This window comes from Pteropus medius, unplaced genomic scaffold, assembly GCF_902729225.1.
Source record: "Pteropus medius unplaced genomic scaffold, Ma_sr-lr_union100, whole genome shotgun sequence".
Taxonomy (NCBI): domain Eukaryota; kingdom Metazoa; phylum Chordata; class Mammalia; order Chiroptera; family Pteropodidae; genus Pteropus; species Pteropus medius.
The window spans coordinates 2884777-2897410 of NW_024350399.1; the positions used below are offsets into that span (position 1 = coordinate 2884777).

At 42.5% G+C, this 12634-nt stretch overlaps 1 non-coding gene and 1 pseudogene across 1 annotated transcript; one reads left to right on the top strand and one right to left on the bottom strand.

Annotated features, from left to right (window-relative positions):
* The first annotated feature begins 221 nt into the window (after positions 1-221).
* Positions 222-295, top strand: TRNAR-UCU (transfer RNA arginine (anticodon UCU)). Its single transcript has one exon. It is a non-coding gene; the product is annotated as a tRNA-Arg (tRNA).
* Positions 296-6355: 6060 nt separating this feature from the next.
* LOC120584318 (uncharacterized) lies at positions 6356-6474 on the bottom strand (annotated as a pseudogene).
* Between the last annotated feature and the right edge of the window lie 6160 nt (positions 6475-12634).

Sequence of the window (12634 nt, forward strand, 5' to 3'; positions counted from 1 at the left end):
TTGGAAAGTGACCATCATTACATTCCTCCAATCCTCTGAGGACCCCCCAAACCCACAGCATTGAAGAAAGCTTCGATGGAACCGGCTGGTGGATCTCCACTCCAGATTTTCCAGCTGTCCCTGTCCCCCCACTGCTGAGAAAGCAGGATGCTGAGATGGCTCCGTGATGCAGAAGGTATGTGCTTTTTCAGTTCTGGTACTGATGCTGTGTGTGTGGTGAGGTCTCTGTGGCGCAATGGACGAGCGCGCTGGACTTCTAATCCAGAGGTTCCGGGTTCGAGTCCCGGCAGAGATGATCACCTGGCAGATTCTTCTCTTATTTTGTATGGTGTCATGCTAGGTTCATAATTATATTTATCCCTCTGGGAACAGAGAAAGGAAGCCCTTTCCCTGGGAATCCTGGCTCTCCTCTCATTTTCCCTTCCCTCCCTCTTCATTCTTTCTCTATTCTTCCCTTATGAATTTTCATTGTTGGTAAATTCTCAGATGTTTGCTGCATCTCTGTACTCAGCCTGAATGATATAGCCTTTGCATCTTTTGCTTCATAGATGAATCACTGATCATAGTGACTGGGATGCCAGGCACTGGTTCTGGGTCTACTATGGTTAGCTTCTTTTACTTTTTAAAACACAGAAAGGCAGATTGTCCCACATGGCAATGAGAAAATGTCCAGTTGTCCTCTAAGGTAACAACCACCTTGATCTACATAGGTCAGGAAGTGGGTGGAGTCCTGCAGAGGATAATTTCTTGTACTGTCTTTGTCAGCTATATGTTATGTTTGCATTCCCAGGACTTTTTGTGCTAAAGCTCATCACTCACTTCCTCATCTACAAGGTGAGATGTAATCATTGCTCTTTGTCTCAGTGAAATAAACTACACAGCAGCACACTAATTACCAGAGGCAGATGAACTTGTCCCCAGAAACTCAAAGGCTTTATACTTAAATGCTCTTTACTGAGAAAAGTTTCCAGCCCTTCCTGTTTGCAGGGCGAGCTTTGAAGGTTGTATCTAAATGTTATTTTCATAATTCCCAGTTTCCAACAAGCCATCTTTTCACCATCTCTCTCATCCCACATTCACTTCTGTTCTCTTTCCCTTTCTCAACCTTCAGGAAGATTGGGAGGGAGTTTAGGTTTCTATTTTGGTCTGGTCTAGCTCTTTCTCCCTTGCATATTGCAGCTTCCAGCCTATTAGCTAGAGGGTGCCACCCAAGCCAGGGACTGACCTCCACCTCCAGTTAACCTAGGAAACCTGAGAAGACACACCTCTCCTCCCACTGCTTCTCAGCATCTTTCATTTCCCACTTGGGTTCTGGACAGGTGACCAGATGACACAGCCAGCTGTGCATTGGGCTCTGAGGAAGCTAGGGTGGGGTGAAGGGGGAAAATCTACATGTGATTTAACCACAACTTCACCATGCCAAGAGGTGGAAATTGTTAGGGCAGACAGGAGGACTCTGGAGGGAGACTGATGTTTTTTGCCTTTAGGACATGTTCATGTTTGTAGCAAATTGAAACTCCTAAAATTCTTTCGAAGTAGTTAAGTACTTTAAAGGACTTACAGTTCTTACAGTAAGAGCCTGCATAGCTTTCCCCTTCTAAGTTACCTTGGTGGAATGCCAGTTCAGATATTAACTACCCTCTACAGCCCCATGGACATGCCCTTTGGAGGATACTGCTGTGGATCAGAAACTGCTGCACAAACCCTTCTGGAGCCTGTTTTTAATTGTTAGCTCAGCCTATCCTAGATATTTTTGCTTTAAGCTCTAGCCTGAAAAGAAAATTTGGTGTGGGGATTAACCGGTGAGGGAGTAGTTTAGGGAAGGGGCTTGTCACATTTTTCAATTATATTTAGAATACTTCATCTTTTTAGTTTCCCTTGAATCATTCTATTGCAACTGGGCAACTCATCAGTAATAAGTAGGGAGAGAGTTCCTCAATCACTGTTAATAATTGGGGCAAAGGTCTAGGTTCATTATGGTCCACATTAAGGTTCATTCGATTTTAGAAGTTTTCTAGGAATAAAAGCTTCTTGAAACTGTGGGAGCCAGGAGTCAGGGTTGGAAACTGAGGGAATATGTGCACAAGTAGACATCAAACTGATATTTGTCAAATGTTCGATCAGGGTGCAGTGTAGCTAGCTCTTTAGGTGAAGTTCTTTATCAGTGAGAATTAAAACCCAAAGATAATCTCTCATACTTGATTTTAGCCAGTCATGTTTATTTTCTTACTAGGAATCAGAAGACTTTGGTTTAAGTTGCAGCTTTGCCAAGTTGCTAAACATTCTGAACTTTAATTTGCTTATTTGTAAAAAACAAGGTTATATTATCCATCCTCCAAATGTGAAAATGAATGAGAAACTCCCATGTACAGCTTTGTACAGCTATATAGGCTATGTTAGTGTTCTAGTTGCTTTTGTCTGTCTCCATAGCAAGTGGGAAAGGTGCTTGGCCACAAAGTGGGGAATTAAAGGGTCTGAATGATCAGCCACTGCCTGGAACATCCAGGGTGACTGTTTACACTCAGCTGGGGCTGATACTGACTTGTGCTACCCTACGAAAGATGATAGATTGGACTTTTTCTAGCTCATGGAGTCCTTCAGAAGGCAGATTGTCCCTCTGTACCTTAGCTGGGGGCTTCATCTCAGCAGGTAGGTCGAGGTCCCTGCTGGCTACACTACTTAAGGGAACTAGAAGCTTCTACCTATTCAAACTGCACCCAGCCCTCATCCCCTTCAGTCTCTAAAGATGTTGTTTTGGGGGCTTGAAGAAGAATATCACAGGACTGGGGGCAGGATTTTCTACATTGGTAAAAATTCCTCTGTATTCGATGACAGCTTGCTTAATACATGAGCGATAACTCCTAATTTATGAACATCATAATTACTGTATTTAAAACATAGAATATAAAGTAGAAATTGCTGTTTTTTTATAAAGTTACTTTATTGTTAAACTCAAATTCTTCACAGGTTTGGAGCTGATCATAATTACAAAGTATGCCAACAGGATGTATCTTATTTATTATTGTATTCTCAGTGTCTGAAATATGGTAGAAATTTGATAAATATATTTGAAAGAATTGATGCTTAGATTGGCTATAAATTATGTAGATAGAAAAGAGAAAGAGACGTAGCTTCTAGGGACCACAAACACAGGCAGTGTCTTCATGTACTAATTCATTTACTTTACAAATATTCATCAAGCACCCATTTTGTGCCACTTTTCATATTCTAGGCACTGAGATCCAAAGTAGCAGTGCCCACTTCTGTCACAGAGTGCTTATTCCCATGGCAGAGATAAAAAATAGATAGATAAATAACTTTATGATAGAACTGTAGGTAGAGATACTGTAGGCCCCCCTTATCCACGGTCTCGCTTTCCTCGGTTTGGGTTTCACTTTCCTCGGTTTCAGTTTCCTGTGGTTAACCACGATCTGAAAATATTAAATGGAAAATTCCAGAAATAAACAATTCATAGGTTTTAAACTGCATGCCATTCTGAGTAGCATGATGAAATCTCACACCCTCTCACTTCGTCCTGCATGGGATATGAATCATCCCTTTGTCCAGCATATCCACACTTTATACACTACTCTTCCATTAGACACTTTAGTAGTATCTCAGTTATCAGATTGACTATCATGGTATCACAGTGCTTGTGTTCAGATAATCCTTAATTTAATAAGGGTCCCAAATCCATCCACATAACTTTTATTACAATATATATTTTTATAATTGTTCTATTTTATTAGTTATTATTGTTAATCTCTTACTGTGCCTAATTTTAAATTAACAGAGGCATGTGTATATAGGGAAGAACAGTATATATAGTGTATTATATATACTATATATCCCTTATATTACATATATGGGATTAGTGTATTTGCTGGAGGAACTTAACTGATGCTAAGAGGTAGAATGGTGTGAAGCATGCTGATCACAGAAGACCTTTCACAGGAGATCACATTTGAGTGAAGAATGAATGAAGCAAAGGAGATCAATGAGATCTAGGGAATGGGTATTCCAAACAGAAAGACAAGAACGAAAACTCTAAGGTGGGCACAAACTTGATGGCTTTGAGGGAAAGCACAAAGGTCAGCATGGTTGGAGTGGAGGGAGTGATGGGAGAGTTAAGTTCAGAGATTAATATGGGCCTGTCGTTTAGGACAATATTCTCAACCTATTGCATCCAAATGTGCCTTGTATAATAAGTTCAGTATTTTCTCACTTCTCCTTTACTATCCTGCAATAGAATTCATAGATAATATAAACTTTTTACTCACATAATTAAAAGAAATCAATATATCTTAGTTGTAATATGAGAAAAAATAAAAGGAAATGAACATAGTAAAAATGATGTTTGGCCTGCCCCACACAGGGGTGCCTGGCATACTCTAGTTTTAAAAGTACAGAAGTAGATTAATATTAAAAATGAGTTTGTGATCCCTGAATATCCACTCAGAGATGAAGAAGAGATAGTCTAGAGACAGTTTAAGTAGATAGAAACCTGACAGGGAATAAACATGAATTCATTTATACATTCAACAAATATTTGTTTAGTACCTACTATAGGTACTGGGATATAGTAATTAACAAAAAGAGACAGAAATTATCACACAAATATATGTAAAATTGTAACTATGAATGAAGGAGAGATCAATGGAGCAAAGAGAGTTTATGTCAGGGAGATGACCTCTTTAGAGAAGCTTTCTACAGGAAGTGTCTCTTGACTTGAGTCTGAGAGATCAGTAGGAATAACAAGGTAAAGAATGAAAGAATGAGCTTTCCAGACAGGAGCAGAGCACAGAGGTCTTGTGTGGGGAGGAAGAACAAAGCATTGAAGAGCAGATGTGGTTTGACTGCAGAGAATGAGGTAGAGGTGGCAAGAAACGAGGTTGGAGAGAGAGGCAGGAAGCTGACCCCAGAGGGCCTTGTAGTAACTGTAGGGGGTTTTGTCCTTATCCAAAAGACAAGGGAAAACCACAGAAGGGTTTTAGGCCAGAGAATAACATGATTAGATTTTCATTTTAGAAAGATTACTCCAGCTGCAGTTCCAAGAACAGAGGAAGGGTGCCCGAGGTAGATTCTGGAACTAAATTAGCAGTTATTTCCAGTAGTTGTGAGAACTGATGTTAGCTTGGATTAGGGGAATGATGATGGTGTTGCTGATGGTAATGGTGGAGATAGAGAGAAGAAGAGGGGTTTTAGAGATATTTGTGAGCTGAAATGTGCAGGATTTGGTGATGAAATGGAAATGACAGAAAGAGGAAGGAATTGACAAAGATGGTGTCAATGTATCTGACTTGCATACCATTGACCAAAATAGGAAACACTGGAAGAAGAAAAGGTTTAGAGTAGAAAATAGTGAGTTTTGAGCTTAAAATTTGAGGTGCTTTTTTGATATCCAAGAGATGTCAAGCACGTGTAGAATTGAAAGCTGGGGCAGAGTCTGAACCGATGGTTTGATTTGGGAAGTCATCTGCACATTGGTGAAATTTGAAGCTATAATATAAATGAGATGACCTAGAAGAAAATGTAGAGTGAGAAGAAACGCTTAAAAGTGAGCTGAAAGGAACTATTTGTGATAGCAGAGTAGAGAAGAGTTAAAAAAGAAGTGGCCAAGAGTTAGGAGGGAAACCAGAATATTATTGCTTCCAAGGATATGTGAAGGGAACGTTCAAGAAGGGACTTGGTTGGGCACCGCATACTTCTGAGAAGTCAAGAACTATTATAACTAACATTGCCCCTTAGATCAAGTGACATGGAAATAAGTGGTGGCAGACGTTTCAGTTTCTATGGAGTATTAGGGCAAGAAACAAGACTGAAGTGGACTGCAGAGGGAATGGAAGGTGAGGATGTGGAAGATATTACAAATAAGCAACTCTTAGAAGTTTGCTTGAGAAGGAGTGAAGAGAGGGTGGTAAGCTGGAAAGCATAGGAGGCAAACAAGAAAACCTTTTTTGTTGCTGTTTTTCCTTATTTTAAAACATTTTAATTTTGAAAATTTTCAAACATAAATGAAATTAGACAGAATAGCGATATTTACCCATTACTCAGTTTCAGCACTAACACTTGACCAAACTTGTGTCTGTACCTCTACCTATTTTATATACTTTTTAGTAGGAGAGACAAGCTAATTTGAAAGCTATTGAGGAGAGTTTGAATATTCAAGAGAGAGAGAAGGAGAAAAAATAGGCATAAATGATAGACAAGATCTCTAAGAAAGTGACAGGGGAATAGGATAAGGACATGGGTGAAGGGATTAACTTTTTTTTTTTTTTAGGCGAGGCAACCCTTGGTTGACCTCACAGATCGCAAGGACCTTGCCAGCTTATAATTCCTTACTTTTTATTTTTTATGCCTACAGCACCTGGTCTTCCTAGATGGTCTCTCATCCAAGTACTAACCAAGCCTGATCCTGCTTAGCTTCTGAGATCAGATGGGATCAGGCTTATTCAGGGTGGCATGGAAATAGACAGGATTAACTTTAAGAAACCGCACAGGGGCTCCGCTGTTGCCATAGGAGGTAAAGCAGGTGAGATGACAAGATGTGTGCAGATGTGTATTTACATGTTTAACATCATCTCAAAGATAAGAAAATTTCCCCTGATGATGGAGGTAGCTTCTCTTCCTCCTCCTCCTCTTCTTCCTTTTCTCTTTTTTAAATTAAGTAGTCATGTTATCTTCAGAGAATAACTGGGAAAAAGAGGATGTTGGATGTTTGAAGAAAGCATAGAAAGTTGGATTAGCTGTTGTGGGAGAGAATGATAAAATAGAGAAATGTGGACTGTTTACTAGACGATGTTAAAGACTCATTTGGAGGAGATGCACTAGCTCTGAGAAACAAAATTAATGTATCTCTATATCTCTCTATATCTCTATCTCTTTATCTCTATATCTATATATAAATATATACATAAATATCTATCTATCTATCTATCTATCATCTATCTATCTATCTATCTACCTATCTATAATGTATCTGGCTTATTAATATTCACCTTCATAATAGTAACATAAAACCACATAATAGTGTTCTTGTTGCTCTATTTCCTAGTGGAAGAATGTGTCTATGCACATGTATGTGTGTTTTACAGAGGGCCTGGATTCCACAATCTCCTGGGAATATGTCTCAAAGGAGATGATTTTCTAATAAAAATGGTGTCTCAAGGTACATTATCTTGTGTTTCACGTGGTGGTTTAGGAGACTTACCTGCTGGAAAACTGTCTGTATCAGCCAGGTTTCCAATAAAAATCTAAAGGGATTGTTCTCTGATCAGTGTTCTTGCATGCTGTGATTTATGATCTCGATTTTTAGATACTCGCTTTTACTTTATTTGTATATCAAAGTGGGAACATTAAAATGTGTTTTTTTCAAGCTTGATTTTGGTGAAAGACCACACCTATCCCATTCAATGTTGTCTATGAAACTACCTCATGTCTCCATGATTCTAGCATAGAAGAAGAGAAGTAAAATGAATAATGAATTATTCTTAGTTAAGGTGCAGAAATTAAAATTAGTAGAGACCATCTTTGTTCTTTCCAATTAGGATATTATTTACAATCTCGATTTGAATTTGTTGTCCACACTCTTCCTTTAAAATCTTCTCCTTTGGATTTTTAATAAAATATATATTTCCTTATAGTTTTCTAACATGACCCTTTAAAACTGCTGCTATAAATGATCTTTTTGCTGTCTGTCAATCTGAAATTTATCCTTGTTCATTAAAACTTTTCTTCAGGTCACTAAACTTTACTTGATTTCACTAGGTTTCGGTAAATAATTATTTTTCTTCAATTTAACATATAGAGGAGTTAGGGGATACTAAAATTACTGTGCCGTCTAATTTCGATCCCAATAACATTGAAGTGTCTTTATGATTCAGTTATAGTTCATGGGGAATTTGAAGTTGAGTATAAGTACTAGTCATTCACATGAAAGCAGCATTGGTTCATTGCGCCAACAGTCTTCATTAAACCCTCTTTATTATCAGGGCTTTGAGAGCATTGACATATATATGAGGGGAATGGGCATGATGTGGTCTATTTACAGGCGTACTATACTGGAAAACAAATTTTAATTAAGTCATCCCAACAAGTTCTGGTGAATTCTCTGTTGGGGGAAGTACAGAGAATATTGTGGAATATCTGGAAACTAGAAAGTCATGGAGGCTCACTTGGAAGAAGTCTTACTAAGCCATGAAGGAAAGGGAGGACCAAAAGATGCCAGGCAGGCTATGGGACAGAAGAGGGGCTGATAAACCTTTTTAAGGAGTTTGCATTTTATTCTACAAGTAAATACTAGCTCGTGAAATATTTTAAATGTGTATGTGTGGTCAAGAGAGTAGCGGTGGCCATGGTCAGATTTGTATTTTGGAAAAATTATTCTAGCTGAAATTAGGAGAGGGGCTGGAGGGAAGTCAGATTAGACATTAATTTAGAGGTATGTGTGATGTGTTGCTGGTTTATGTTAGGGCAGTGGAGAAGCAGAGAAATGACAGAATCTGAAAGATATATAAGATGTTGAATGGAGAAGACTTGGTAGAAATTGGTTACAAGAGGTGAAGAAAAGAGTCCAGGATGACTCCCAGGTTTTCTGGCTTGAGCAAATGAGTGAATGGGGGTACCATTTAATGAGGGAGTATTGGAAAAGTGGATTCTAAAATGGCCAGGGCAGATCAGTGTTTTCCCTTTAGACATGTTGAATTTGGAATGTCTAAAGTGTTTAGGTAGATATGTCTAATGAGCAAATATGTATATGAGGGGGAAATTCTGAAGAGAAATCTAGGCCAGAAATACAAGTTAGGAATGATGAGTCTGTTGAAAGTAAATTGATGTTTTGGGAGTGGTTGAAATCTTATATAATGTAGAGTGAGAAAAGAAGAATGGCTAAGAAGGAGCCCTGAAGAATCCATCATTTAAGGATTTGTTAGAGGAAGTAGAAGCCAGCAAATGAGACCAGCCAGAAAGGCTGGAAGAAAACCATAAAGGCTGCATGCAGAGCCAATGAAAAAAAGCTTTTCCAACTGGAAGAGAGCATTCACAACAGTGTCAAATGTTGCTGATAAGGCCTGATGCTTTCTTTAGAATTTAGTAGTATGTGACCTTGTCAAGTGCAGTTCCAGTGGAGTGATAAAGTGGATTTCAGTCAGGAGGGGTAAGGAAGTAGAGGCAGTGAGTGCATAAAATTAAAGTATTTGTTGTGAAATGGACTTTAGGGATGGAGTGAGAACTGGAGGGAGAAGTCTGATTAAGGGAATGATATTGGTTTGTTTTGTTTTTAGAAAGAGAATGGTGTGGGTCCCAGGCCTGGCTGGTCCCAGCTCTGGCTGTGATCCAGGCTTGTGGCTAGGAATAGGACCCCGGATTTAGAATGTTACATTAGTGTAATAGGGCACCTGCGCCTAAAATATGTAAAGATAATTCAGCTTATTGTGTCATGCCTGTGTGGCTGAATGCCACTCTCATACCTTGATATGTGTGGAGCCCATGCGATCCCCTGGAGAGCAGACGGGGAGCACAAGAAGGAGAGCAAGAAGAGGAGCAGAAGCAGAAGCGTGCTCCACGCAATAGAACTGCGCTCCTCACAACAGAAGCATTCTCCCCGCAATAAAGTTGTTGCCTGTCATTTCATTCTCATGTCGGCCCCTTGTGCATTCTTCCAACTGGTCATCTCACCACTGAAACCTTCCCTTCTTAATTAGCTCAGTGCTGACACTTGGTGTAGTCAGTGGGATGATGTGTGTACGGCCCCCAGCATACTGATGGTCCTCTAGGTGGAGGAAACCTGGGCGGAGGACATGTGGCCCCCTGCCTCCCAGTGGTATCCCGTGGTTGCATATCTGGCTACTTGGATGCCCCTGGAGGACTGGTCCGGAGGACGTCTGGAAAGCCCTGGAGATGTTGGAGCCAAATGTCCTGACCACTCACCGGGAGGCAGCAGGTCGAGTACCCTGGATGTTCCTGGCAGTGCTGTGGCAGGCCAGCCTGGAGGAGGTTCAGGATCAGGCTCAGCGGGTACAGCAGCTATGTCAGGAAGAAGCAATGGAAAGGTGGCTGGTGGTAGCAGAATACATGCTTCAGGGCCCTGAAGGGTCACTGCCATTGCCCTGGTCTGGGATCCCACTGGCAATACCGTGGCAGATGTGGCCAGTGATACAGCAGCAGGTTGAAGTGGTATAGCCATTGGCCCTGGTGGGGCAAGCTGACGGCGTCCCCCAGGTTAAAACGCAAACCACCTTGATCCAGCACACTCCTGTGGAACTCTAGAACCTGAAGAACCAGGTACAGCAGAGAGCCGGGGAGACGCTTCCAGGGTGGCTGCTTGGGCTGTGGGATGACGAGGCCGAAGGGACTGAATTATCTCTGGAAATGATGGCTCAGCTGGCCTCCTAAAAGATGATACCGTCCCTCAGTCAGCACCTCCAGAATGTGGCGCATACGCGCAGGGTGCAGGCAATCACTCCCTGATTAACTGGCTCAAATCAGCTGCACGGACAGTGTGGGCTGACCTGAGGGAGCTGCCAGAGACAGTGAGCAGATGGACCACTTAGATCTGGTCCAGATAATTTGGGAAATGGGCATGAGACAGATGATGTTTTGCACCCAGTATACGAGCCCCGATGAAGAGTTATTTACAACCCGTATGAAGGACTTGATTTTGACTTCTGGCCTGGCCGGTACTTTTGGCACCATGGTGGTACTGCTGGCTCCATATATGGATAGGCAGATCCATGAGGTGATGTCCGCTATGGCTAGGTTGGGGCTGTGGAAGCGAAACGCAAGGAGCATTCTGCCCAAGTGCACGCCGTACTCCCAGACTGGCCAGGGCAGGGAGGGAGGCGTGGCCTAAAAGCAGATGTGGAGCAGCCCTCAGACCATTTGGCGGTGAGAGTGAGCTGCAGGCAAATGTGCTTTAATATCTTTGCAGCAAAGGTCGCTGCAGAAAAGATTGAGCAGCAACCTAATGAAGTGCTGCTGGCGCTGTGGAATCAGCTGCACCCTGAGCAGCAATTCACTCTTATTCCTGGGAAAGCTACAACCTGTGAGGTGAGAAATTAGAGATTCAGCCCGTTGGTTGGGGAGCTGGTTGACCTGAGGCTGTGGGAACTGAATAAGGTTACACTGCCCCAGCATGCTGCCGTGCTGAACGTCATGTACATTATGGGCTGGTTGTCACATGAACTTGGATGATACCATTATGTGGAGAACTTGACAAATGCCTTTTTCTCCAATACCATAGTTTCAGAAAGTCAAGAACAGTTTGCCTTCACCTGGGAAGGGCGACTGGGCATTCCTCATCCTTTCCCAGGGCTATCTGCACAATCCTACCCTGTGCCACAGTCTCATGGCTCAAGATATAGCCACATGGAAACAACCGCCTGCAGTGCACTTGTGTCATTACATTGATGATATAATGCTAACTAACCTCCAATTCTCTTACAGAGCTAGAAGTAGCAGTGACCAGCCTGCAAGAAGCTCTCGCCAATTGGGGCTGGACAGTCAACGAGGACAAGGTCCAGAGACCTGGGTTCTCTGTTAAATTCTTGGGAGTTGTCTGGTCGGGTAAGACAAAAGTAATGCCAGAGGTGGTGATTGGAAGATACAGGCATATCCCCAACCTGAGACTGTGAAGTACCTCCAAACCTATTTGAGATTGCTGGGATTTTGGAGAGAGTTCATTCTCCATTTGGCCTCCTTGATATGACCCCTGCATCGTTTAGTGTGACAGGGCGCCCAATGGGATTGGACCCCTGAGATATAAGATGCCTTTAAGGCTGCAAAGCAAGCTGTAGCACAAGCCCAAACTCTACGCATAGTAGATCCCGCCCTCCCATTCCTGCTTATGGTGCAGGTGGATGGGGTTTGGATGGGGCTTGTGGCAGAAGCATGGTTCCCAGAAGGTGACAATAGGCTTCTGGTCCCAATTGTGGAATTCTCTGATAGAGAAGCAACTGGCTGCCGTATATGCAGCCCTTCTGACCAGTTTGGCCATCACTGGCCCTAATCCCATAACCATGAAGTCCAGGTACCCCGTGGAGGGGTGGCTGCAGTCTTAAGGAAGACTTCCTGTATGGGAATTGCACACTGTCCAAGTGGAGGGATGTACCTGGAGCAGCGGGCACAGTGCTCGGCGAGCCCCGTCAAGTCAACTGCACTCCCTTATTGGGAACAGTGCAGCTTCAAGCAGAGCTCCCAGTGGAGCCTGCTGAGATGGGAGACATACCGAGTTCCTATGTAGAGGGCCGGGCTCCCATCCCTGAGGATCCCTGGTACACAGATGGCTCATACCATGGAATAGGTAGTGAAGTGATGGGAGCTATCATTGACCTGGGCACAAATTGCTGTGTCATAATACCCCTGGTGTGCTGAGCAGCACCCAGAGAGATGACTGGTAGAGAGTAACGGGGGGGTGATACCCTGCGGGACTAAGCCACTCCATGAATGGCAAGTGGATTGTGGGCCCAAGGTAGCACCCTCCAGGCCAGATCCTGTGCCACGACCCTGTAGGGGTGGAATGTGGGTCCCAGGCCTGGCTGGTCCCAGCTCTGGCTGTGATCCAGGCTTGTGGCTAAGGAATAGGACCCTGGATTTTAGAATATTACATTAATGTAATACGGCACCTGCGCCTAAAATA